Source organism: Pygoscelis adeliae, unplaced genomic scaffold, assembly GCF_000699105.1.
Source record: "Pygoscelis adeliae isolate BGI_AS28 unplaced genomic scaffold, ASM69910v1 Scaffold41, whole genome shotgun sequence".
Taxonomy (NCBI): Eukaryota; Metazoa; Chordata; class Aves; order Sphenisciformes; family Spheniscidae; genus Pygoscelis; species Pygoscelis adeliae.
Genome location: NW_008824373.1, coordinates 156,336 through 177,130, shown reverse-complemented (window position 1 = coordinate 177,130; position 20,795 = coordinate 156,336). Strand labels below are relative to the sequence as shown.

Genomic DNA, 20,795 nt, shown 5'->3' with positions numbered 1-20,795 from the left:
AGGAGTTAGCCTTTGGGGTATTTTGTCAAATTTTTGAAGCGTGAACTGTTGGTAAACCAGGGCTAACAGGGCAGATTCATAATCTGCAGCGAGAAGCAGTATAAAGCAGCTGCAACCCCACTGCTGGTGCCCGATGTTAGATTTCTTCTGCCCTTTCTCTGCAGACTTGCTGTTGCTGTCACCATCCTACCCAGGGGCTTGGGGCGCACTGAGAACCCCAGTCCAGCTGGAGATTGCAAAGCTGCTGAAACACTGCCGCAAGCGACCTTGGCCCAGGAGACCAGACCCAGCTCTCCTGCTGCCAGCCCCGCTAGAGCAGGGGTTAGTCTGGGTGCAGATGGCCGCAGCGGAGCTCTAGTCCCTTCTGTAGGCAGCGAAGGGGTTCGTTCACCTCCTCGAAGATGGTTACCTGAACTGGTGTGACATGTGCCCTGGAAGGGACTGTCACTTTGCATCGACGGTAAAGGAAATCTGGAGAGATGGCTGTCTCGGCTGCAAGTTTCTACCTTGCGTCTGAATCAGATGAGATTAATCCTGTTGTAAACTGCTGGAGCGATGGGGCCGTAGAAGTAGCTAGATAAGTAGTAGACAGCTAATTAGATAATATTTTACTTTGTAAGGTGCACTCTGTATGTGAGTATAGTGATCAGCTGAAGTAGAGAGGTGGGTGTGAAAGGCATAGTAAGTAGTACTGAGATTCTTGTCCCTTTAAGTTGTGGTGCTTGATAATATTCTTTATTAACTGGCAGCAGATTAAGTATTCTGTGGTAGTCTTGCATATTTTAAGAGAAAAATGTTTGACAAATAAACGTGGATGTTTTCTAAAAATATATTAATTTCTGCAGGAACATCATAGGTAGCTTTCTGTTTGCACCTAGCCATTTCAGGATCGCATCAAGAATAACTGGATGCTCAGCTTGGCCCAAAGTCCAGACTTTTTTAATTTGAAGAAAGCTTTTATAAACCTAAAGCTTAGGGTTTTTTCTTCTTCTCTTCTATCCTATGGAATATGTTTTAAAATAATAATAATAATAATAATACATGCAGCACTTCAGAGCCCCACCTTGATTTTCATATGTTGCTTTACTTATTTCTTGCATTCTTCTTGATCAGGACAGCAAAAAGAGCTTTAAAGATATTTTCCTTCGTATGAAGTGGTATCTCTGTTATGGCTAAGACTGTAAGGACTTTCCAGTTTCAGTTGACTTCCATGTCCTTTAATCTCTTCCAGCTCCACATGTCTTTTTGGATTGTCTCAAACTGATTAGATGCAAAATTAAAAGTTTAGTTGGCAATCACAAGAAGTACTGAAAAGTGTCATACTCTTTGAGTGCCTTGCTTCCAGGAGGCAGTGGGTGGGAAGGAACAAAAGCATACCTTAATTATACAGTCTAGCTGTTTATTTTCACAGCTGTAGCACCGCTGAAATGTGCAGCAGACATCCTAATTCCACCAAGCGTGGTCCCTAGATGTTGCACCTGCCAGTCTCGCAGTCTTGATACCGGTTGGGGATGTGTGTGTGGCTGAACAATGCAGGAAGACTACAAGAGGTTTATCCCATTAGAAATAAATTACAGTGTAGCGTAGCATGAAAATGATGTGTCAGTGAATACAGAACACAGGATTACCTTCTGTCTCTTCCCTTTATCATAGATAACAGAAGCAGTATGGGAAGGAGATTTATATTGCACTCATTTGAAGCTGACCAAGCAATTCAGATGAGATGAAATAGGGATTTTATTTCTGGAGAGAAGAATGTGTTCCTGCTAAAATGCCATTAATTGCTTTATTATTTAAGGCACAAATTATATCCAGCAATTTGTTGGTCTCCTATTTTTTCCAGTGGAAATAATTCATCATGGAAAGATTATTCTGTCAAAAAATGATGATGAACCTACTAACAAATTTAGTTGAAAGAAGCTGAACTTTCAATTCAGCTTCTGTTTTTCCCCGTCTCTCTCTCTAAGCACTGTGTGTGTGTGTGAATTTCAATAAAAACAGTAATGACTTTGCTAAATATGAAAACCTTAACAAAATTCATGGCAAATACCATTGCAACACTAGAATTACAGGTGTCCTCTTAACATGTTGGGAAGCTGCTGGCTGTCACGCTGCAGTAGCAGTGGCACCGCACGCCCATTGCAAGCAGAGCTTTCTTGTGCTGGGTGCACGTAGAGGAGAGGAGCTTAGGAAAGCTCCTGGGCTCTCCTGGAGGCAGAGGCACTCGCCAAGGTAGGTCCAGTGCTAAACTCTGCTACTGCTTCCCTGCCCTTGTTTTATATATACCGTGTAGAGCTTCCTCTGCAAGCACTGTCTGCCAAGCTTCCCTCCTTTGTTGTTTTTTTTTTTTTAATCAGTCTCTTTGTTATCTCTCTTTGCTCCTGTTGGTGCATTTTTGTTCCCCTTTATCTGGTTCCCCCGTCACCCTGCCGCCACCAGGCTGGTGGCCTGTCTCCATCACCCAAAGCTGTGCTCTTTCTCCAGTGTCTTCATGCCTGGAATTTGCCATGCCAATATTAACCCAATGGTTGCCCACGGTTAATTTATTTGCCATAAAGGCAAATCAAGCTGAGCCCAAAGGAGATGCACCTCCATGCAAATCACAGTTGTCTTGTACAAGCACTGCTTGCAAGAGCAGTTGCTTCTGCATCATGCCCAAAGCACAAGCTTTGGAGTTTCTGTTTTGTTGTTGGCTTGAGATTAAGAAAGATTTGGAGGTTGTGAGATGAGCAGGGTCTTTTGTACCATTAGTATGCTCGGGTCACCTTTAGAGCCCTTGCAAGCATTGCTTGCTTTGGTCATGGCACCAAGGATTTCCTTACATCCGGGGAGGGCAAGGAAAAACACGTCTCGATGTGCGCAGGATGTATGCAGGGACCCTCTCCTTGCTGTGCCTGGAGCTCAGGTCTGTGGGCTGCAGGCAGGGGTGTCCACCCCTGTGGCAGAAAGCCCCCCAGGTGCAAGGCCTGCTGTGCCTGAGGTTCAACTCAGCTCTTTGCCACACCACGTTAGGGTTTTTTGGCTAAAAGCAGGGTTCAGTCATAACCTAACGTGGAAGCATCCTAATCTTCTATGTCCTATTTATATAGGGTTTTTTTCAAGGGAGGTCTAAATTGTACTTCATATGGTTGCTGCCCTCATCTTTCTACTACTGCAAGCTGAGCAGTGATCATGGTAAATTAAATCTGTCCTCGCACTGATGGACTATCAGGTTTTTTCCGGAGGGAGGTGATAATTATGTTTTACTTTAAAAAATAATAGTTGCTCCATGGAACAAGAGCTTTGAGGCCATTTCTTGTATTTTTCAGTTCTTCACAAATAGAAATGATTCCAAGAATAACAGCTTCATCTCTCTCTCTCTCTCTCTTTCTCTCAAAAGTTCCATTATTGCTGTTTTCCTTGTGAGACAGCATTGCTTTCTGTCTTGGTCGGTGTTTAAAGCTGCAGCGAGACCCCTGAATTGCCAGTGACTCTATATCATTTGTGTCACCATCGACAGGGAAGAAGAATAGCTTTTAGAAAAACTATTTTTGTTACAGATGTGTAGACGTGAATTTATAGCTTCAATCATGCTTCCAAGAGAGCATCTGTGAAAGTGAGATAGTTAGAAAGCTGGATGAAAGAGCTGGCAGGAGGAGTAAAACGTAGGGGGGGACCACAGGAGCGGGTAACACCTGAAAACATCCATCGGCAGAAGCGAAGCTGGGGGAGGTACGCAGCCGTTAAACCTCACTGGTCCCTGACCAACTACTGGCTTCTTGCCCGCTTTTTTAAAATTTTGGTTCAGCATTGCCTGGTGTATTTATTCCCACCTTTACTTACAGCAGGTGTTTTTTATAAGGCTCGGAAGTGAGCGAGCACTTTTTCCAGCTCTCTGCTCTCCATGCTTGCTGGAACATCTGTACGCACACACTTTTCCTGTCTAAAGATAGTTTGAACGAGCATGCCCAAAATACAGCTTCAGGCTTTGGTTTGTTGTTGTCTTAGTAAGCATAAAAATATGTTCTAATATTACGCCACTCCAGTTATGTGTTTCAGCAGCTGAACTCTATCTGTGTCCAGTTTGTCAGGGGCAGCCTTGCTTCCTGGGGTTTGTTTTTCCATAGCCCAAGTCTTGGGTCGCTTAGGTTGACCGAGCCTGTGCGTTGCACTCTTTCTGTGAGGATGATCGTTCTTGCCCAGTAGGATAATTCAGGCAGGGTTTTCTGCAGGAATGACATGCCCTCCTTTGACTGACCTCACGCTCTGCCAGCAATGCCGTTTGAACAGCATCCCTTCCCACCCCCACCGCTTCCCCTGCACGTTCCTGTCCCTGCAGGCCTTGACGTGGTTGTGCAAAAAAATTCCCTCCCCTCTTTCTTCAGTGCCGTCTCCATGTCAGATATTCCTGCTTTTGCTTCTCAAATTTCCTGACTTGACCTCTCCCCCTCCCTTCATCTAACACAGATGCAGTACACTAATCCCTTCTGCAGATACGTATGTTCCTGCAGTGTGCATTGTAAAAATGGAATTTACTTATTGTGGACCTTTCCTTATTTTTATTTATATTTTATTATATTTAGTTCAATGCATTGTAGCACGTGCTGTGTTGTCATGAGGCTTAATCTTGCCCTCCCATCATGCACTCCCAGGTAGGAAACCGGGATGGGAGCTTTGTGCTGCCTGGGGACCCAGGGAGAGGAATCACTGCTAAATGGCAAGTTGTGCTCCAGCCACAGTTCTGGGTCAGCTGGTGTTTGGAAAGCTGAAACGTGCTCAGATGTTTCAGGGGAGGCTGGCGGCAAAGGTAAAGAGGAGCGCAGAAGTGACCAGGATCAGCAAATGTTAGATGTTCACGCATTCGTAAATGGATATCACAGTCCTTGTATTTGTGTGGAGATGTTCATTTTTGCTGAAAAATGAAAAAATACACTAGGTGCTTTTATACGTAAAGCAAAAAAAGTGACATGATCATGCATGGTTGTAAAAGCTTTTATACTGCCGTAAATTTGGAAATGTTAAGTGGCAAAGTGGATGAGTTATGTGGGTCATCTCAAGTGAGAGCCTATAAAAAAGGACTTTGCAGCTCATTATCGGGTATTCTCTGTCTAAGGCTTGTTTTATGGAAAGGGAACTTCTAAAACTTTGAAGATTCTGAAATTTACTTGTGATACTCTTTAGCTGTCTTTGGAGCGGCAAAGGCAGGCTCTCCTCGCTGCAGGAACCCAGCATGCTTGGTCTGAAGGAAGGTGGAGGCATCAGAGCTTCCCTAGCAGAGGAGACGGCTGTCCCCTTGCTGCTGCTGGCCAGTTGGAGCCAGGAGGAGGAGGCAAGAAACCATACAGCTGGCATCCTGGTTACGACTCTTAGCGGCTGCCAAAATTAGTTTAAAATAGCTTTTACTCGGAGAGTGATACTAGAGATTTGTATTTGAGCTATTTGGTCTTCACGAGGGTTGGAAATCGAGATGCCAAACAGTGCAGCTTGCTGGTTTTTTGATGCAGACTTCACGCTGTGAAGTTTTTGTCACATAAATTTCTATTTCGAGCTCTGGGCCACAAGGCGTTCGCTGTAAAGCATGCCGTTGTTCCAGGACTGAATATTTGCCCTTCTTTGGCATTTGGGTTATCATCATTTATGTTGCAGTGATGCCCAGAGGCCGAATAGGTCGGGGCCCCGCTGTGCTATGTGCTGGGTGAATGCGTGGTGACAGCCTCTGCCCAGGGAGCCAGCAGCCCGATTTACTGATTTCAGATGGCTGCTGCCATCAGCTGCTCAGGAGCATCGGCTGCCAGGCCAGAGCTTACCAGGGATGGATAAAGCAGGGATAATTCAGGTGAGGCAGCCAAATGCGCATTGTAAATGCAGTTTACGGTCAGGACATGAGCGCTGCCTTCTTTGCCTGAGTCAGCAGACACAAATGCACAGCTCATTGAGTCGGTGACTATCATTATATGTTGCAAAGCCTTATAAGCCCTGGCCTACTATTTGGTCTCTGCCAACACCAATTTCAGTAGGACCAGTGTGAAAACGAACTGTTAGAAACAGAAATACCAATGAGAAAGATGCATGTTCTCCTTCCCAGTGGGGAATCCCTCTGCCCTGGCCTTCCCCGTGCTCTGTGCGCAGCATCCCTGGTGAAGGACAGGGAATGGTGTCCATGGATTCGAGGGCGAGGTTGAGCTGTAACAGTGTAATGCTGGGAAATTTTTCCGTGTTTATAGTATGCCTTAATCTGAGGCATGTGCAGGTTGGAAAAGAAAATAGGAAAGTTGGAAAGAAAATACAAGAAAACAACTGAAAGTTCTCGAATATGTTTCAAAGCCAATTGGGTGCTATTTGCATGTTGTATAGGAGGGTGTGAGATGGTTTCTATGGGATGTAGTCTCAACCGTCAGTGTGATTCAGTTGTGCCTTTGCCACTTGGGACTGGTCTGCAGTCCTTGGGAACTAGGGCAGGTGAAGCCCTATCCCCCACCTTCCCTCACCAGGCAGCGCATGTGCTGTACGCAGCACCAGTGTGGGTACAAGCTGAAGGAAAACTTCATTATGTTTGACAGTGCCTTTTTAGCTGAAGTACTGCCACGATTGGCATGACAGCAGTGAATCCCAAAATTGGTTGATTGCCGAGAGAGACTTGAAACTGTGAAGGCAGACATGAGGGATAAAAAGAATTAAATGCTTAATTAATGGGTTTATGCTTCCTATTTCTTGGAGCATGACTATTTTTGCTGTCTCCTGTTTTGTTTACTTTAAGGTGCCATATGTTCCACTTGAAGCTGTATAGAAATTTGGTAAAGAAACCTGCACATCAGGGTTAAGGGGGTTCTGAATTAAGTGATCTACTAGTTGACTATTGGACCTTCTTAATAGGAAAATGTTTTGGGCTACCAACATAAAGAGGTTATTTGGCCAATATTCTGCATCCTAATGACACCACCTATACAACCGTGCAATTACTCTTGCTCCTAAGGGACTAAAATGAACCTGTTGCCTTAGCTTCGACTTCTTGTGGCAGAAGTTCTCTCTCGTTTTCATGGTTTCCTGATAACATTTTTCATTAGAATTCTAGTTATGAACGTCAACATTTCTTTGGTGTCTCCTTAAGTTAGTTCCTTGCTTCCCACATGCTGTTTTATGCGAAGGTCTTTGTGAGTTGCTTAAAGGAGTAAAATCCTTCATGGTAATGGAGATGCTAACATGCATGACAGTTCTTATCCACCCAAAAATGGCAGCAATTGACTTGTAGTTTTTCATATAAACTGATTTTTCACTCAGAAAAGTTTTCACTTAGAGAAGGTAGCTATTAATTACTTATCTATCCATGTTTCAATATGCCACCATCTCGTTAAATAGCTCCCTTGTCTATTTCTTTCTGAAACTATAAAGCACTCTTTTCTGCAGAACAAGCTCAATGACATCTTGACACTTCCCTAATGTTTTCAAATCCTGGTGGGTTTGAGTGAATTATTGGATTTATTTGAACTTCAGATTCAGGGCTTGTAAATATGCACAGATGAAAGCTAAAAAGGTTGACAAAAATGCACTTGCTGTTGCAAGTGCTAGGTTTGGCATAGTTACCTTTGGCAACATGAGCCTCATCAAGTCCAGGAACTCGAGTGATCATAAATCTGCTGTGATACCAATAGTTGTCTTGTATTATGATGGTTCGTGCTACCTCCACTATTGTTAGATTGGACCCTGGGGAAATGCAAAGGAAAGTGCAAGTCTCACCCACAATGTTTTGGTCCTAAGCAAGCCAAGCACTTGGAGAAGATCCTTATCTTCACTTTGCAGATGGAGGTTGAGGTGAATGTATGAGACCAAGTTGCTGAAGAGGTCTGATGCAAGTGTTAGTTGGTGGGTTCTCATCTTCCAAATGTTAGTCCGGAGCCTTAATGCAGAATGGCCCTGCTTTCACAGATCGGTACACTGCTTTTCTCTTTCCGAACAGCAGTTCTGCTACCCACAAGAGACCTGGAAAGATGAGTCCACCCAAGCAGTGAAGCTTTCAATTATGGCATTGCTAAGGATGATTTCAAGAGCTGATTTCTGATATTTTGATGGTCTGAGGATTTGGAAGATCTGTAAAACTCCCAACCATGGTTTTATTTTAATGAAAGGATTTGTGTAGTGGCATTAGAGCTATGTGCACGTAGCCGTTAAGCAAAGAGAGCAAGTAGGTGGCACTTCTTTTGCTGCTACTATTGCCACTTCACTTCCTGAGTGTAATGCTTTAGTTTAAGTGCTCCTACCATACCACCATCTCCTGGTGAGCACAGATGTTTGTTAACTGGCTCTGTGCAGGGGATGATCGGATCAGTAGCTGTTTAGTTTATAAGTTTCACCTACTCATCTTGTTTTCTACTAATAACTTTGTGTTTTAATCCTGTAAATATATTGTGCCATGCATCTGTCTATTTGGGGAGCTAATCCTGTTGTGGTAGGCATCTATTTTAGGAGCAGCCTAGACAAAGCACAGCATATTCGAGTGCTAGCCTCCGTCATTGTCTGTAGCGGGTTATATCGCTGGTATTAGTGTAATGTGGGAGTTCAAAAAGGAAGGATGTTATTTGCAGCGTCAACTCATTAAAAATATTCTGTACGGATTTTTCCAAAAGAATAAGCAGGCCAAGCACAGTGGGCCCCATGCCAGGATATGTAGTAGCCTTGCACAGCATTAGTTGAAGCTCCAAGTTAGATAAAAGGCAGCTTTTTATGGGTTTGATGAGTATTCCTTTAAAAAAAAAAAAGGTTTGTGTACAGAAGTAGCAAATTAATTCAGTTCTATCAGAAAGTAGGTCAGTGACTGACCTCCCAATAGCATGAGGCAGCAGTTTCAAGCAGAAGTGACAGCTCAGCAGCATGAACCCTCTGTGTCTCCAGGAAACTTGTTTTGACAAATGTAAACACGTTATATCCTGTATTCCTCTTACTTATTTATTTTTTTGCTGCTGCATTAGAAACCACAAACTGTCACTCTCCGTCCCCTTTCTTCACCCCTTCTGGTCCCCAAAGGGAAATTCCTTGTAACATAGCTAATAATTTTTGTAAGGCTGCGTAATGAGTAAGGCATTCCAGCAGGGTTGGGTTTGTTGAGCACTGTAAACCAGACTTGACTAAAATCCAAACCAAAGCCTTTCCAATGGTGAGGGAAGTCATTGGGAAGACAGGAACTGGATTAATTTAGGATCCTTGTGTCCTGGTCTTGCTTTGCTTTGCGCTGAATGAAATTTTTGCATATACCCACGTGCCTCTTCAATGTTTGTATTGCCAACGTTGGCGTCAGCATTGCTGAACAGACAGTGCTTTGAACACATCCTCACTGTGGCCCAACAACTCCTGAAACTGGGATGCTTTTGTACTTTTGGGGTAAGTACCAAAGAGTTGATAAAGGGGGTGGTGGCTCCTTGAACACCCCATAAAGAAGAATTGCCTCAGAGGACATGAGGACTATGTTCATCTTTTCATTGAGTTGTCTTTATCAGCAGGTATAAAAGATGGATCGTACACTACTAGTGAACTACTTTGGCTGGTACCTTCCGTGCAGTGATTTCTCCTGTGGAAATCACTGTGGATCAAAAGGTCAAGCACGGTTTCCAGCTGCAGTGCTGTAGGTGAGACCAGTCTCTGAAAAACTCTCGAGCTGGTTGTTTCTCCTGACTTCTAACCAGGTTGCACACACAAGGTAACGCCACATGGAGTAGATAGGAGGATTTTGGAATGTACTAACCAATGTGGTCCAATTTAAACATTTTTGCTAAAGATCTCATAAAACTTGACATGATTTTCTTCGTCACCTAGTTACCTTTCCGGCCTGAGGTGGCTCAAAAACATCCAGAGAATCCTATGGTCATTTATACAAATGCTGTAAAAAGAGTGATTTTTGCCATGTGATAGATAAACCTCTAGAGCCTTTCAGCTGCGCGTTGCCATTTAACTGAATTTTTAAGTTCATTTGTTTGGAAGCATTACACTACAGTAAAAGTTGGATGATGTTGTCTCAGCCACAAGTAGAGATTTGATTTGGGAGGACGGGAATATATTTGTTAGAAACAAAATGCTTCTAGCTTTGGTAAAGGTTTGGTCTGAGTAGACACAAGTCAAGCAAGAAGTCAGATGGATTTATTTAACAAAACTGGCTATGAGAAGTTGGGGAAGAAGAAATCATTCAATTAATTACGTGCTTCTGTGCCAATGGTATAGGTAATGCTGGCATTGATCATTACGCACCATACGATAGATGTAATGCTAAGAAAGTAATGAAAAATACATTAGTGTATACAGTTAGAAAAAATGGTAAAGCAAAGGAGAGGGATGCCCATGTGCATGTGTGTGAGTACGCTGGTGCGCAGGGGGCAGGCAGTTCCCAGTCTGTCCCCTGACGGGTCCTTGCACTTCCTTTTTGATGGAGCGGCAAAGGGGCAACACGGATGCTGGCTTTCAAACGATTAAACTCTTCATAGGGCCGCCAAGTTTCTTCTGCTTGAAAGGGCTGGAAGCGCAAGGTGTGCTCCAGAGAGGCACGGACAAAGATCTGATGCCTTTTCCCACTGTCTCATGCTTACAGAGGTACTGCTTCCCGCTGCTCCCCCTCCTGCACCCGGGAGGGAGAGTCGGGAAGGGAACAGCTTCTTTAGGACCTGGGCTTTGCTGAGCTGTGCAACGGCTAGTGCAGGTTGAGATCCTTTCAGTTCAAGGCAATTTGAGCATCTCAGTCCCTTCTTAAGGTTTAAGAACTGGAACCTTTTTTGAAACGCCCCCCCCCCAAAGTGGAAAGCTGCAAGGTTTCCCCCCACCCCCGAATGCTCGCAGGAGGTCCTGCCAGACTGTCCAGATAAGCTCCTTCCCTGCTTGCTGGTGGGCGGCAGACCTCAGTGTGACAGATGTGACACAGTGACCTTTGCAGCGACGTGAAGACGGGCGTAGAGCAGAGACAGGAAAATTGCCCACGGTGTAGTTAGTCACTGGTGCCACTTGCCTTGGGAGAGGAGAGGCCCTCTGAAACCCCAGCAGCTCTGAAGCGTTTGGGTTAGCGTCCTGTCCTCGCTGGTTGGAAGAGTGGTGCCCAGGGAATAAGAAAGCTGCAACCCTCCTCTTTTTTTAAACTTCTAGCCAGGGGAGTTCGTTTCACGCAGTCTGCATCCCATGCAGGTAAATATATATATTTACCCCTTTGGTTACATGCGTGCATCATTGAGAGAGCAGGACAGCTTCACATATTCCCTTTTGCTTTCGAAATCCTGGTGAGGGCTTGCTGGGGCAAATGTCATCTTTATGGCCTTCTTCTAATGCCCTGCAAATAGCAGCGGGAGGGAGTGCAGCTGCGGGATCGGCCAAGACTCTGCCATCCTCCCCGTGCCAAAACCTGTAGGGCAGAGCAGAGAGGTGTGATGCGGAGAGGCTACAAGAGATCCTCGGTCTGCTTTTCCACGATGTTGAACCTTCCTGCGCTGGCCCTGCGTTGGTTAGAGCAGGCACAAGCTCACGCAAGGGACTTGGCAAGAAAGGCCCTTCTGCTTGTGGGTGGTTTCTTCACACTCACAAGTTGGATCCATCAGTAAAAAAAATTGTCACAAGTAAATAGATACTTTTTCTCAAAAAAAAAGACCCCAGAAAACCCCAAGTCCCACTTTTTTCCTAACAGTATTCTTCACTGGGTTAGTGGGGATGTCTTGGGCTTTTTCCATCCCAAAGAAAGAACTCGGGGAGTTTAAGTTCCTTTGCTTCTATACAGCAAAGAAGTAAAAATGCAAAGGAGAGATTATATTTGGGCAGTTGAGATGAGATAACTTACAGTAAAGCTTAAGATTTTATTAGTTTTCCTCCAAGGTGGAGGAAAATTAGTGTTACCTTCTGGGTAGTTACACAATTGAAGTTTTTAACTTAATAGTTGAATCGTCTTTATTTCAATCTCATTGACTCTTGGACTGAACCCAGTGGAGTAATGCATTTCGTGTGGTGCACTGAAAATATTTATAAATTTTTGTTACTTTGGGGGAGGGAGGTAGGAGTTGCCACTTGAGTGCTTTTCTAAATGTACAGCAATCTAAGTTAATTAAGCATGCATGATATCATTCCAGTCAGCAGGACAAGATAATGTCCATCTTGACTGTAATGATGTAAATGTCCTTCGCTTCCATTAGATCTATCAGAGAGTAATATATGTCATTTGTCAGAGTAACATCTCAGATGATGAAGAAATTCTGTATAGGGTGTGTGAGGCGTGAGCAAGTAAAGAGTCCGTATGAAATTTCATCCCCCCTTAATGTTTTGCATGAGCTCTTTTTGGTTGACGTTACGTGTTTTGAGTTTTGTAGAGAAATTACATGGATCACTCTTGCACCGATGCAGGCATGGGGCAGGTGGGTTGGTTCTGCAAACGTACAACGTTGCCTTCCTTCAGGACCTAGGAACCACTCGAAGCATCTCTTCTTCGTGAAATTGTTAGGGGAAAAAAAAGAAAATTAATTCCTTGTATTGCCAAGTTAATTTCCGGAATGAATTTCCTCTGCATTCTTGCATGGTGTGTGCTCTGAGAGGTGGTGGAGCTTAGGGAGTGGTATTGGAGCACTGGAAGTCCAGGTCGCTGCTGCACAACATAAAGCGGTGGCTTTTAAGCGCTCCTGATAAAACCCACTTGGCAGGCGCTGAGAGTGCTCGTTTTGCAGTACTGTGCTTTGCTGCCCTGGACTATTGCTAGCGTTTCGATTTCTGCCTGGGGTCGGGCCCAGCCTGACTCCCTTTCTTCTCTCCTGCATTGGCAGTCTTCCTGTCCTGACCATCAACAACACTGGAGGTAAAACCAACCGACCGCTTGGTTTGGCTGCTGGATGGCGGTCCTTAGCTTACATGGGTGTCTCTGCAGAAGTGCAGAGCAACTCAAACCTCAGAAGACAAGAAAAACTAAGATAACTTGAGGTTGTTAACATCCTCGACCAAATGGATGCCTTGGTTATCTCCTGCTGATTTGGTTCTCTCCATCCTCCCTTTCTTCTTGGAGGCCTTGTTTCTTTACCTGGATTTAGGCTAGTGCGGGGCTAACGTTTTAAGTTAGCATCGCCACCGAAACACTGCTCATTTCAGCTGAGACCACCATTGTGTCCATTACTGATTCCAGGGTGTAAAGCAGACAGATTATTTATCCTGCCCTGAGGAAGAAGAGGAGGAGTTAAAATCTAAGAGCTGCCACTCATAGGCATGAGTGCTGACTAACGCTTAGTATCTTGAGTAGACGGAAATCAACTTGGACCTTGTCTGATGAATGCCGCCGCTTTTTTTTTTTCAAATAGAGCTATACAGAAGAATCGAGAAATAAATGCGTTCACTTAAGATAACATTGTGTGACAGCTGAGAACAATTAAAACTCTTACTTGCAGTTATATTTTTTTTTCCATCCTTTCTAAAGTAGGAGGGTGGTGTCTGCAGCTCTGAGTAGTTGATACAGGGTATTTGTCACTGGTCTGATCTTATCTAGAACACGTATCGTGCAAGGTTATTTATTTTACAGCCTTTTCTCCTAGTTTTGCACAACACACAGATCTTGGTAGATGGGAAAGGATTTTTTTTTTTTTTCTTACTAGAGTCTTTTTGGCAATAAACACACGCCTAACTGTAAGAGAAAAAACTTTCACAACCGAGCTTGTTTTGTGAAGCCCAAACATTTGTGAAGCTTACAAACCTTCAAACTTTGCATAATGTGCCCATCCCTGGTCTCAAACATGAGGTGGCAGAAGAGGGAAGTGTTACTTTTTTTAACCAACAACTTATGACTGTGTCAACACATGACAATTTGTCAAAGCTTGCTGTAGCGGTGCTGTAAATTAATTTTTAGCATCAGTTGTGAGTGGTAAACACTTTGTGCGGTGTGAACAGCTCTTAGTACAGTGTGAGTCGTCAGCAGCTTGTGAGCTACCCTAAAAGAAAAAAAAAGCAAAGGAGGGACTTTGGGGGAGGGAGGTAGGAGTTGCCACTTGAGTGCTTTTCTAAATGTACAGCAATCTAAGTTAATTAAGCATGCATGATATCATTCCAGTCAGCAGGACAAGATAATGTCCATCTTGACTGTAATGATGTAAATGTCCTTCGCTTCCATTAGATCTATCAGAGAGTAATATATGTCATTTGTCAGAGTAACATCTCAGATGATGAAGAAATTCTGTATAGGGTGTGTGAGGCGTGAGCAAGTAAAGAGTCCGTATGAAATTTCATCCCCCCTTAATGTTTTGCATGAGCTCTTTTTGGTTGACGTTACGTGTTTTGAGTTTTGTAGAGAAATTACATGGATCACTCTTGCACCGATGCAGGCATGGGGCAGGTGGGTTGGTTCTGCAAACGTACAACGTTGCCTCCCTTCAGGACCTAGGAACCACTCGAAGCATCTCTTCTTCGTGAAATTGTTAGGGGAAAAAAAAGAAAATTAATTCCTTGTATTGCCAAGTTAATTTCCGGAATGAATTTCCTCTGCATTCTTGCATGGTGTGTGCTCTGAGAGGTGGTGGAGCTTAGGGAGTGGTATTGGAGCACTGGAAGTCCAGGTCGCTGCTGCACAGCATAAAGCGGTGGCTTTTAAGCGCTCCTGATAAAACCCACTTGGCAGGCGCTGAGAGTGCTCGTTTTGCAGTACTGTGCTTTGCTGCCCTGGACTATTGCTAGCGTTTCGATTTCTGCCTGGGGTCGGGCCCAGCCTGACTCCCTTTCTTCTCTCCTGCATTGGCAGTCTTCCTGTCCTGACCATCAACAACACTGGAGGTAAAACCAACCGACCGCTTGGTTTGGCTGCTGGATGGCGGTCCTTAGCTTACATGGGTGTCTCTGCAGAAGTGCAGAGCAACTCAAACCTCAGAAGACAAGAAAAACTAAGATAACTTGAGGTTGTTAACATCCTCGACCAAATGGATGCCTTGGTTATCTCCTGCTGATTTGGTTCTCTCCATCCTCCCTTTCTTCTTGGAGGCCTTGTTTCTTTACCTGGATTTAGGCTAGTGCGGGGCTAACGTTTTAAGTTAGCATCGCCACCGAAACACTGCTCATTTCAGCTGAGACCACCTTTGTGTCCATTACTGATTCCAGGGTGTAAAGCAGACAGATTATTTATCCTGCCCTGAGGAAGAAGAGGAGGAGTTAAAATCTAAGAGCTGCCACTCATAGGCATGAGTGCTGACTAACGCTTAGTATCTTGAGTAGACGGAAATCAACTTGGACCTTGTCTGATGAATGCCGCCGCTTTTTTTTTTTTCATATAGAGCTATACAGAAGAATCGAGAAATAAATGCGTTCACTTAAGATAACATTGTGTGACAGCTGAGAACAATTAAAACTCTTACTTGCAGTTATATTTTTTTTTCCATCCTTTCTAAAGTAGGAGGGTGGTGTCTGCAGCTCTGAGTAGTTGATACAGGGTATTTGTCACTGGTCTGATCTTATCTAGAACACGTATCGTGCAAGGTTATTTATTTTACAGCCTTTTCTCCTAGTTTTGCACAACACACAGATCTTGGTAGATGGGAAAGGATTTTTTTTTTTTTTCTTACTAGAGTCTTTTTGGCAATAAACACACGCCTAACTGTAAGAGAAAAAACTTTCACAACCGAGCTTGTTTTGTGAAGCCCAAACATTTGTGAAGCTTACAAACCTTCAAACTTTGCATAATGTGCCCATCCCTGGTCTCAAACATGAGGTGGCAGAAGAGGGAAGTGTTACTTTTTTTAACCAACAACTTATGACTGTGTCAACACATGACAATTTGTCAAAGCTTGCTGTAGCGGTGCTGTAAATTAATTTTTAGCATCAGTTGTGAGTGGTAAACACTTTGTGCGGTGTGAACAGCTCTTAGTACAGTGTGAGTTGTCAGCAGCTTGTGAGCTACCCTAAAAGAAAAAAAAAGCAAAGGAGGGAAGGATAAAAGCTCATTTACTAGTACAAAATGGATCTGAGTCTGCAAAAATTTGACATGCGGTGGTATGGTTTTTTTCCTCCATACCAGTCAGCTCAACCTTGCAAATTTGGTTTTTCCGTTAATAATAATCACCTGCAAAGTTGGGAGATCACAACTCTCCATCCCGTGCACTAAGTAGTGCCTGATAGCAAACAGGTTTCTCAGGCTCGTGGCTAGATAAAGTAGAGCCCTCTCCTTGCTCTTGGGTTTTGCCTTTGCTTGCTTGCTTTAAAAGCAGAACGTGTCCTGCAAATGCGAGCATGCTCTTTTGTTGAGAAGTCTCGCATAAACGACATAAAATGCCCGGGAAAAAAAATGAGATGGCAGCCCAAAGAGAAATGATGGGGCCTGAGTGCTCTCTCTTCCTCACCTGTCCCCTTGCTGTTTCTCCTTGCCTATCCCAGCTGCTGTGGTGGAGCTGGCAGTGATGGTTCATACAACAGAAGTTGACGTGGTGGAAGAAAATAATTTGGTACGAAAAGCCAGGGAATATGTATTGTAGAAAGCAACTTTTCAGATACAAACCTATTTTAACCTGTCATTTTAGCAGAACAAGCAGTAATAACCTCCCAACCTAACAATGACTGTTAAGTTGACATTAATTCGCTCAGTCGTTGAATTGCTAGCATGTCTACAACTTACAAGTGAACACCCACTCAAGAGAGAGAAGAAAGAAGTTGGTGCCTGGAATTCCTGGCCTTGCTGAAATCACCTACATTTTTTGGCGCTAACGCCGGTATTTCATCTTGCGTTTCCTGCAAATGTTTTAAGTAGAACTAGATGAGAAAAACAGCTGCGCGTGTTTGTTCGCTGCTTTGATACGCTCGGCATGGGGCTTTTTTCTCAAGCGCAGCCGCTCTCGGCTTCAGCACCCTAGGTAGACTTTGACTGCGCCTTGTTCCTGTAAGCAGGCGGCACATGTGAAGCTTGGCATGAGAACTTTATCGAGCCCTGCTAAAGCTAGTTGTAACCTGGTTATGGTTTTAAAAAGAAGTGCGACTTTATTTGCGTATTTGCTCACAAAGAATTTTGGTTTTATTTCCTTTTCTAGATATAACTGTAGGTGCTGCTTGTATGAAAGAGCTGAGCCACACCATCCAGTAAACTGTCTAAAGCAGCAGTTGGCTTGCTTGGAAATCACTTCCAGGACTGTGTTGTAAGTAAGTATTTTTGCAAAAGCAGCATCAAATGGTTTCTTCAGTTTTGGGGCATTTTTTAGATGTTTTGATTGTTCCTTATAATTTCATAGTTTTACTCTAACATCTAGTAGACAGTAGCAATGCATGTGGGAACACGAGCACTCCCATGTCTGAAGCATAGAGCTAAAGCCCTTTAAAGGCTCTTTGCTGACTTGCTCTAAAGCTCCCCGGCACAGTACCTGAACACTTCTGAGAACAGGTAGCTACCTATAAGCCTAGAAAGAAATTGGCAAAATATGTATTGATCTATTTTGCCATTCGCTCTGTGGCATACATGTTTTTTGGGTGTTCATCCCTGCCTACATTTTCATACTTCAGCATTTTAGCTATGCCGATGTAGCCCTGCTAGGGCAAATGCTTTCTGGAGATATTCCAGGGGCATAGGGTGTGATCTGCCTAACTCAATTTGAAATACTCCATGGATAGCTGCCCCAACTGATTGGAAAAGGGCACTGGTTTGTCTCTTCTGACATGCTGTGGGTATGGCTAGGGAACCTCAGTAGGCTGTGAATGGTGGTGTATTTGGTCAGCTGCATCTGCATCTGTCTCTGTGATGAGTATGTGTCGATGAAAAAGACGCCATTTCAGGTTAAAAGCCAATTGCATTGAGTATGGCATTGAGAACATGTTTGCACTTAAAGTGAATAACATCATCTTAGAAAACTTCAAGATGTACACCAAGAAAACCTCATCATGCCATTTATACAGTTCCTTCTGAAAGCATAATCTATTTGGGGATGTTTGTGACCTGAAATTTTATAATTAGTTTATTTCTTTTTATATTGTCTTCATTTTTCTGCGGCTGATGATGCAGGTTATGAGAAGTATGATATAAGAAGTATTTATGACTTAAGTGCATTTCCCTTGAAATGGCTTCCGATAATACGATCGCTTCAGAGAGCAAGGGTGGGAGGGTTAGTGCCCTAGGGCTCAAATCATTTAAAGTTAAGCACATGATACCAGCTGCTTGCACTGCTCAGCACCTTGCAAAGTATTCCCTACAGGTTACATTTGCTGTACGTAAACTAGTTTTTTAAAAAAATATATATTTGCTAATCCCAAGACTGAGCCCTTTAAACCCAGTGGTAAAGCAGTTGAGTCAGTCTTTTGGAATAGGTTTCTTGTTTGTGGATTTTTGTTCTCTGCAGTCGACTGAAACACCTGAGTCACTCGCCGGGTGAGGTTGTGCCGGACAAAAAATCCTTGCCTCAGCTCTGCCAGGAGTTACCTGCCAGATGCACTGACTGCCATTTCATCCTTGCTCTGCGTCCACCGGACCCGTGGGGTACTCAGCCCAATTCCATGTGGGTGGATGTGAATGAGATGAAAAAAGGACCCGGTTACTGTCAGTGGTGGGACACCTCAGCTGTGGCAAGTGGGCAGAGAAAGAGTGAGGGAATTGCTTGGGGGAAATCAGGACTTAGGAAATTCTAAGAAAATGTAAATTAAATAAATGCTGTGTGTTTATTTAATTTCTAATGAGAAAAATCAGAAATTTAGAACAAGATAAAACATTTGTTTTCAGCATCCTGCCTGTAAATGGTCTGTCTGCTTCTGGAATTTAAGTTCTGATCCAAGCCGCCGTTGGTTCCAGTGCAGGAGGCAGGAGCCTGGCACCCCTGGGGTGGACAGGCGCTTCTGGTCCCTTCCTGCACGGGGCTGCAGCACTGGCCAGCAAGAAGCCCTGCTGCGACCCAGCCCCGGGCTGGCACCCCTGTGGAGTTGCCCGTAAGCCTTGCGGCTGCTTCAAGGGGAGCTTTTCACTCTCTTGCCATTAGTGCTGGATTTTCATTCATTTTATGTCATGGTGTTTGAATCACTGCAGCACCAGGAGCTGGAGCTGTGCGTTTATTTAATTTACCCTGAGGTAGTCACTACTTGTTTGGTAGAGCGGGTTTGTACCTGGTGTCGCGGGGCGCACACTACTGAGACAATCTCAGTTATATCAGTTCCTTGAAGGATTCACTATTCCAGTGCGGCTTTCTGCCTCATGTCCTTCCAATTTAACTGTATTAGTCTGTTTAATGGTGCCAGAAGGCCACATATTGGCTCTCCGTGAAGCCTCAAACAGTAGATGCATGCTTTTAAATAGTTAAATAAATGTTAATTATGATTCACGAATAGTTTTTCCCCAACTATTAAGTAATATCAAACACTGAATTTTTCAATCAGTAATTGTTTTTCCAGCTGCCGAGTGGGACCAAGTATTCAATATTTTTAGAGGGTTATTTTTGCAGCTGCTCGGCTGCTTTAAGCATAAAAGTCTTAGGTTTTTCTGTAGGGCTTGACAGCCTTGGATGAACAGTGGGCACAAGTTAGTGAAAGCCTGTGGTGGAAGTGGAATGATGACAATCTTCTGGTGCACCTTGGTTAGCTGTGGATAGTTTGGGCTGCATCCAGATAAGCTGAAAATAGCATATTGGACACTTTTGAAAGTTTGTGGTTTTGCAGCTTTTTCTCACAAAAATCTGAAGTCTCTTTCTTTCTCACTGTGCTAGTTATTACACAGGTGGAAATTAGTTATTTTTTCCCTCTCAAGATCTTGAGACTTTCTCTCAGGGATTCAGCCAGTGTGAATTACTTCATGAAAAAACGGTTTGACTTGTTGGATCTCCTTGCAAATAGTATAATACCACAGAATTTTGTCTTAGAAATACATATTATGTGCCTTTCACTGAAAGATCTTAAGACATTTTCAAATATCAATTAAACCACAGATCATGATGATAGAGGAAGAGACACTGTTCTCACCCGTCATGAAGACTACCCTGGCTGTGAGTACATTGCTCACATTTGCCCAGTGATTCATTAGCCGAGCCAGTAAAACAATCTAGGCAGTCTGATGCGGTGGCTTACTGGTAGGTTTTTTTCAGCCGATTGCTCATTTTGACATGATGCATAGCAGCATCGGAGCATTTACTTGGGAACTTACCTTCTTTGTGCATCTCCTTTCTCTGGTTTTCCCACCAGATCTGCTCTGCTGCCTCACAGCACCACTGTTTGCATGAGCAGTTGCTGTAATTCTTTGAAGCTGTGAATAAGACATCTTCTAAATATCACTCGTGTTTTGATGAAGCCATAGTTGTGAGCACAGAGTGCACAAAGGACACTTGACAGTGAGAGCTAGAGAGAGGCAGATTTTGGTAGGGGAGAAGACCAAATAGTGAAGGTTAAATTCTGTTTAATGTTCAGTTGTGTTGGGTGTTTAAGCCAAAATGAAAAAGAAGCGGAATAAAAAGCTTCTGCAAAGCAGAAGTGTGAGTGAAATGAAACGTAGTGGCTAGACAAATAAAAAAACCGCATTCATTAAAAAACCCACCAAACTTAAATTTCAAAGCCCCGGTAGAAGAGGTGATCTGTCGGCCACCCGGCTTGGACTGGGCACCCAACTGGAACTCATGGTCTGGGTTCAGTTCCCCACCCCGGTCACAGGTTTCCGGTGTGTTCCTGGGCAACCTCCTTCATCTGCCCCATGACTGACTTCCTCATTTGTGCAGTGGGGATCGTCCTCCTCCCTTCCATCGTGAGGGTGAAGCCTAGTGATGCTGCTGAAAGATGTGGATGTTGTGGCAGGGAGAGCCAGCCCGGGGACTAGAGCAAGAGGGATGCGCTTCCTCACAGGGGATAATCACCCATGCTGCTTGCATTTCAGTGTTCAAGAGTAGAGGAAATGATTTCCA

The 20,795-nt window shown here is 43.9% G+C and overlaps 1 protein-coding gene across 1 annotated transcript in view; it reads left to right on the top strand.

The window, feature by feature from the left end:
• BACH2 (BTB and CNC homology 1, basic leucine zipper transcription factor 2) overlaps window positions 1-20,795 on the top strand; it is a 152,539-nt gene that overhangs the window by 30,773 nt on the left and 100,971 nt on the right. The window contains exon 2 of the mRNA XM_009320122.1: window positions 16,968-17,076. The gene's annotated coding sequence lies outside the window, so the exon portion shown is untranslated. The remainder of the gene's footprint in view (window positions 1-16,967; window positions 17,077-20,795) is intronic.